This window comes from Penicillium daleae (assembly GCF_028827525.1).
Source record: "Penicillium daleae strain IBT 16125 chromosome Unknown utg000007l_segment0_segment0, whole genome shotgun sequence".
NCBI classification, from domain to species: domain Eukaryota; kingdom Fungi; phylum Ascomycota; class Eurotiomycetes; order Eurotiales; family Aspergillaceae; genus Penicillium; species Penicillium daleae.
In genome coordinates this window covers 3,475,588-3,482,839 of record NW_026623155.1, presented here as the reverse complement: position 1 = coordinate 3,482,839, position 7,252 = coordinate 3,475,588, and positions in this window count along the sequence as shown.

The window sequence follows — 7,252 nt, the reverse complement described above, 5'->3', positions numbered from 1 at the left end:
GTACTATTATAGGCACTAGTGGACTGTATTTCGACGACTGGGCGGTGGCTGGCTACAGGTCCTTCTGTCTTGAGGTATATTCATGCAAATCCCTTCCGTACTTTCATGGGCTGGAGATAGGATATAATCATAAACCAAAGTCCGTGGCCTCTTTATTTTCAAGTTAGATATCACACCGCCACTCCCGAAGAGTAAGCCTAGTCATCGTGTTCCATATATCGACTCGAGATGATGATCAAACTTGAACAGTCTCAGCCCCTTATGTGGGGAAACTGCCACGTGGGAGGCCGGGATGTTTTTGCAACACCTCATGAGGAAGAGATCAGAACACACTCGTTCCAAGCCACCGGGCCCTATCCTGAACAGAACACCGTATCGGTAATGCCATGTGGCTGGCACGATGACCAATCCCAGTCTGAGTAAGCCAAGCTTGAGTAACTAGCAGGGATTTGAATCCTGAAGGGGTTATGAAGGGGGGCCTTATCAACCCTAGGGGGGTGGAACTTGTGAATGAGGAGTCAGGTGCTGCGCTTGAGCCTCATCGTCGGTGATCGTGTCTCTATTGGGAAGTAGTCTCGAGAAGGGGTACACAGGGGAATGAGAGCCTGAGGGCCAGCCTCAAGTTGGATTATTCATCTGTCAAATAGCACTTTCGTACTCCGTACAACGTACCATGTTCGCTGGTTATTCAGGTGTTCCTATTCAGGGGCTCTCAGCATACCCCTGATATGCGCTAAACTGCCGAGCTAATCGCGGTAATGGATATAGGATTGCCCTGGTAAATCCTCCATAGCCGAGGATCAAGCTCGGACAAAGGGGTAATCTGAATTGATTTGAATGGTCACTTCTGCTTCGTCGTGCAACGGCCCAAGGGCATTTCACGGCATGACAGGATAGAGATTGACCATATATTTGATGACATATACATATTCTGTTCCGACTGGGCCGAAGGAGGGGGTGACTGGTCGGGGAGGCGGGCCTGAGTGTTAACTTTCTTTTTAACCTTCGCCTCACTTTACGGACGAACCCAAGTTTACCGTACAGCCAGTGCCTCCAGATTGAACTCGCGGTAATGCTCCAAACCACGCGTGTATCGTAACATTCGATTTCGATCCCATTACCGCCAGTGACCCATTACGTGTAAAATACGACCGAGACCCCCGACCGAAAGCAGAGATGGCGTTACGTGAAGCAAAATCGATCACGTCATAGACTCAATCCCGACCTTACTGTGAACTACAAAGTAGCAATGGATCAATGCTACTCTGAAGCAGAGAAATGTCTTGGACCAGAATCGCCTTCCCATAACCAAAGACACATTCAAGATCCGCGATATCCATGAAAAAAAAAAAAAAAAAAAAAAAACCACGCCTCAACAACACAGAAATAAAATATTTGATCAGCTCTGAAACATCGTCGCCCAAAGCTTGAAATATTTTGTAACGTTGCTCGGCCAGCATTCCTGAATCAGTCAAGCCCGGCCGAAACCTCGGCCGCCAGTCAGGTTCGCGTCTGCACGGTGAAGTCCGCGTGGCGAAACATGGCGCTAGAAACCTTCTAGAAGGATTCTGGAAGCCAGTCAGAGCCCACGCTAGCGCCGTATCCAGCTCGTGTTTCATGCCACCCCATGGTTCCGCTCGCTTCTGAGCACAGAAAGGGAGAATTCTCCTGCTAGCTCTGTTGTTCGTGCTCGGGTGAGACCGTTTCAGGGGGGGAGAGGGTTGTGGCTTTCTGTAGGGCGGCTGACAATGCGGGCGTTTGTCCGGTCAAAGTCGGCGTGGCTTGCGTTGGACTGTGGTTGATGGTTGAGATTTGATCCGTAATGCTGTACGGGGTGAATATCAGACAATAGGATTTGAGGAAAGAATCACGCGCAGACAGGGAAATAGGGCAACCAGAGATCAGGAATTAATGGAGACTAGTTAGAACCGTCCAGTCATGACACACATCGGCTACGTTTCTGTGATATCACCCATAATGAATGATTGAATCATTCAGAACTTTTTTCGCACACGGTTCCTGACGCTAATGTTTGGGTTTACAAATCAAGGTTGGCTTGGCAGGCAAGCATTGCAGGTACTTGTTGATCTTTATCATCGAATGTCATTGTTACTCCAAATAATGACCAGAAAAGCGACTAACTGCATGCAGGCAGACGCAGCAAGACTTTTCTCATCCCGTTACTGTACTCGTCTTGGCAAGCTAGTGGAGACATCGCGTCCTTCGGAGAAAAAGAAGCATGGAATTGCGAGATGTGACCTTGACACGGACTAAAATTTTGGACTGTGCCGTAATACATAGGATGGAATTGATCGGTTCCCACCGGAGAAGGCGCTGGCAACTCTGATGATGCAATTTTTTTGTCCTCGTCATTAGTGATTTCTTCTGCCACGGACGCGATCGCCTATAATTCATCATTATTGTTGACTAGTGATCTTGTACCACGTTTCTCTCGTAAGACTAATATGTCGACGAGCATTAACCGGTGACTCCACAGCGGCACCTTCGTTTGTAACTTCGGACGATGAACTTTGTTAAAGTTTATAATCATTACATACACGGCCGAAGGAGCCACAGCGGGAGGGAAGAAGTTTAGGACCACGTGGCAGATGATCTGCGCCCGGAAATTTGGATGTGACAAATTTTGAAAATACGGAGCATGGAATTTGGAGAGTGTCGTTCGGGGGTTTCCCGAACAGATGATATTTTTGGAGAGATGGGCGACCTCTGGGCACAGAATCTGCCCCAAGGCGTCGTCAAGGTACGAATGTACTGGACTTCCTCCGAAGCGGGAAACACGGATTCAAGTATGCATATTCAAAATTGGTATGACATAGAAGGAGCGGACCATCCCTGTAGCTAGTTGTGCTCGTCGAAGAAAGTACTGTCTGTATTACGGTAGTGATTAACCAAGCGACAGCGTTATGACTTGCAGCAACGGCAGTGGATCTGTCGGGTGTCCATGTGGCATGATAAGGATGCTAATCCTCTAGGACGTTAGTCCTTCTTCGGATCAGTATACTTGTACTTAACCGTCTCACCGTCTATACGTATGAGTTAGACCACTACTGACGATCCACAATTGGTCAGGTCGCTGTATGCGCGCCGCAGTGCTTTCCGTCTCCCTCTTGTCCTGGGTCGAGGAAATTGATTGGACAATGGCTCTCGACTCGGTGTTTCGTAGCTGCAGCATCTGCAAGCTGACGGTACAAGGGGACATTCTCAGATTCCCTTTTTTGGGGGCCACGAATATGGCCGCGATCGGAGGGAGGACATGACATACCTCACCCAATAGCGTTGAGGTGCCCAGAGGGAGCTGAACAACACGCAGATATGCCATGAGCTGCAACTATCATACCATACGGTCAGTCATATGGGTAAATGGTCATCGCAATTGTACATGCGATGAGTACAATAGCGATGACTGTCATGAGAGAAGACATAAACCTCCGCCCCCAGCCGAACAAGTCGCGTAATTGTCCATCCTTGTCTTGATCTTCATAATAAGGCATTTCGGTCTAGGCTGCAGGTTTACGCCAAAGAGAAATGACATGCTTAGCCTATTACAGTCATTACTTGGATTCGGAGACTCTGTAAATGAGGATAAGGTGTGTATGCATGATACAATTCTAATTCCAAGCTCAATGTCAACGAAGCATATGCATACGCGTGAATGTATGCTATGTGGTGAGTACTTTGAGCTCGCTAAACCTGTCTCGCTCTAGGACCTATCCTGATCTTCTCGCTAATAATGCCTGTAGGCCATGCACAACAGCGGAGATAGCGGGAGTACCACGGGCTCATGGTGATCGCCGTGAATTGCAGGCTCGGAAACCGAGGGACTGGTCCGAGGCTGTTCGCTCTCAAGTTAGCGAGAAAGTGTACACTTCAAGACACGGAATTAGCTAGATACAAAAGTGCTTCGTCCGTGTAGCTCTAATTTGAAGACTGGCCATCCGGAGATACGATATTTCTCCGAATCCTACGTACATACACCCCTCCACAATTCCCCCTCCGTAGACCGGTCTTCATCCCGTGGACAATACATTGTTGCGGGGAATGTGTGCCCATCCCGTCTGTGTCAAAAGTCAAGCGTGCAGCTTGACCGGGGAGAAGAGGTAAGACGATCACTAGCATCGAACTAACCACTCAACATCAACCGCCTCCACCGATACCAAGTATCCCAAAAAGGTTCTCTGCAGTGATCAGAAGGACCTCTTTCCGGTCGTAACAAGACGAGAACGAAACACAAAAAAGTGCTCATCTGCAACGGTAGAAGCGGGGTGAGGGTGACGGGCTAATGAACTAGTGCCGCTAGAGCCGGCGACGATCGAAACCGGTGACCGCCGTTCTACGCTTGCGATTGTCATGATGATTTTAATTTTGATGGTAATTATGACTATGAGCAAAGAAGCTACTGTATCCAAGAACTGAATGCAGAGTAACAATTATCCTAGTCAACACATGTTCCGCTTACCTGACCATGAAGACGCTGTGCTCCGTCCGTTTCTCCCCGGGCCTGGGTGCACTGCAGAATAGGATCTTGGCACGTTGGGCTTTGAAGATAGAGGATATCTCTCCTCTATAGTAGCTCTTTACTTTACTCGCTAATGCAAGTTACCACGAGACAAACCGAGCCCAAAAGCTCTCCGGATTTTCCGTGGTCTATGAGCTCCCGTTTAGCCGTCCACGTACTCTATACACCATACCCCTCCCCCTCGGAAGCATGCGGCATTGCTCATCATTCCCATATGCCGTCGCATCCAACTGGAGGTCTTTATTGGTATGTCATATTCTGGAGTATTGGAGTCATCTTGCTCTGGGATTTCCAGGTTCAGATTGGCGCCTCCCATGTATTATCTCTATTATTGTTGAATTGATCTGGATCTGCCCAGTTTCATGCCCCCTGATGCTCAAAGAAATGGGTCAAAAATGTAATTTCAACCATGTTTTGCCCGGGTCTCTTAGTTGCGGAGTTTACGGCCATGGCCCAGTCCTATTCCCAAGGGCTAGAACATGGTCTTTTTGGCATGGTCAGGACCAAGGGTTACTACTACGCAAACTGGCTATTCTCGCTATGCTATCTACCGTGTCAAAGAAGCCCTTGAAATGTTTCGACTCAAAATCAGCAACCTTTCTATTATTCAAAGCCACCCCCGCCACCGGGCTGCTACATATTTTGATGGAATCCGGAGTATCGATCTGCAGGCAGTATGCCTATTGGTTGGATGGATTTACAACATGCGGACCAAGCACCATCCTTGAAGTCCGAAGGCATTGAGCAATTGCCACCCGAGGGTGGTTGCTTCACGGGAGGAGCTTGCTAGCTAGCTATGCCAAGCGCAGTCGTGCAGAAGTGTGGAGTTGCGGCATAGTCTGCAGGCAGACAAGATTACGTCGAGCAAGATTTAGCGGATGTGATCTACTCACTGAAGTATTATCTTATTGCTCTGGATTATCCTGCCCTACTATAGTACATAGCCACCCTCCGCGCCGAAGCTACTCTATCCAGTATAGTGGATAGCGTACTGCGACTGCCCGGGCTCCATTTTCCTTCACGGAAGCACACTAACTCTCTCCCCACCCCCAAATAATGACTTCAGGAAACAATGCCCGCCCCACGGGCCGATCAAGCCGTAACACTAGATGTTAGATGCATGGTAACTTCAAACACTAATTATTGCATTGGCTTGTGTCGAGACGGTAAAATGGCAAAATAGAAAATCTTATGACCTCGACATCAGACAACAATGACTACCTAAGCGAAATAAACAAGAATTAGTCTTTGCCTAGGATTAGATCTACTTCCTTTAACCTCGAAAGTCCTCTGTACATCCCCACCCCTGAGACCAAATATACAAGAGTGATGCTGTATAATTCGCATGGTACCCCAGCCCTCGCGGTCCTGCATGCAGCGTAATATGCTCAAACTCATGCTGCAGCATCTGCTGCCGCTTCCTGCCCATCGACCCACGCGGGCCCGATAATTATTGTTATTGCAAAGACAGAGTAATCCTGTATGCATGTCGGCTCCCTCGCAATAGTAGAAGACCGCTGGGCATCGGCTTGACCTCCCCGCTTCCCGTTTCCGGGTAATAATTGGAGAGAAACCTGCGACATGTCACTTTTGACACATGGTTTGGGCAGCACGCATGCATGTCGCGTGCACCCCGGCCAATCAACAGCTTGGGTTATGCTGTGGCGAAGGGGAGAGAGCATGTGTACTGTAAGGGTTCTGGGTATCTGTCGGTATGTGGTGTTTTGGTTTTCCTTTTGTTTCCTTTTTTTTTTTTTTGCTTTTGTCGAGGACGCTGCATGGAAGACCCTGGCGGTTTTGAACAGAAGACTGCGTGCTTAGCCGTATACAACTCCCGGTGAGAAGGGCCAAGTATGGGGATGCTAGGGATTGTTGGGCATGCAGGATTGATTTGCTTCCAATTTATGCTTTGGGGATATCCTATCTTAGACTGGACTGTACACAACTTCTAGAAATCTTCCCATGTTTGCTTCGTTGCCTTGTTTGTGTGAGGTTGTGGCACTGATTGCTGTGGTCCCTGCTCCGACGACGATTTTACGAATAGCAAAGTAAAGTTATGGTCATATCTGTCAATAAACTCCAGGTAGCTGAGCTAAATAATCAAAATTTGACATGAGTACTATACGAATAAGCTTTACAGACAAATTCCCCTCCTCGATTCGCCACCAGAACGAGACCATACGCATGTATACCAACGGCAATATGCATAAAAGGCAACGCGTCACTCGATCGACTCAGTGGCGTTGTCATCAAGGACGATCCTTGAAACGATAATTCTTGACTAATAGCTACACTCCCAGGAAAGGATCATCCATTCCCTCGCATACGAACGGGCTTATGTTCGGTCTAGGTGTCGTGTTCATAGCTTAAACGAAGGCGGGGAAGATGGCGTCCAAAAGTGTGAGTGGCTGCCACGCTTTTGTGACATATCATAGCGGCATCGGATCAGGCTATGGAATAAGCTAAAACATGATGGTAGCCATGTTAGGCTTGTGTTAAGCCCTCTTGAGGGTTGAGGAAGTCGGAGTTAGGTACCAGCGCTGTTCATTCGTTAAGTCATGACAGCGCGGAGAGATAGACTGTTCTGATACAGCCATTGGCGGATTATCGTACCGCTTGAAGAGTGTGTATACTATCTGGAAGAGGGTTTAAACAGTCTATAGCTTATATCCGAGGACTATATCCAAGTGATATTAGGAAGTTGAGATGAGGCCA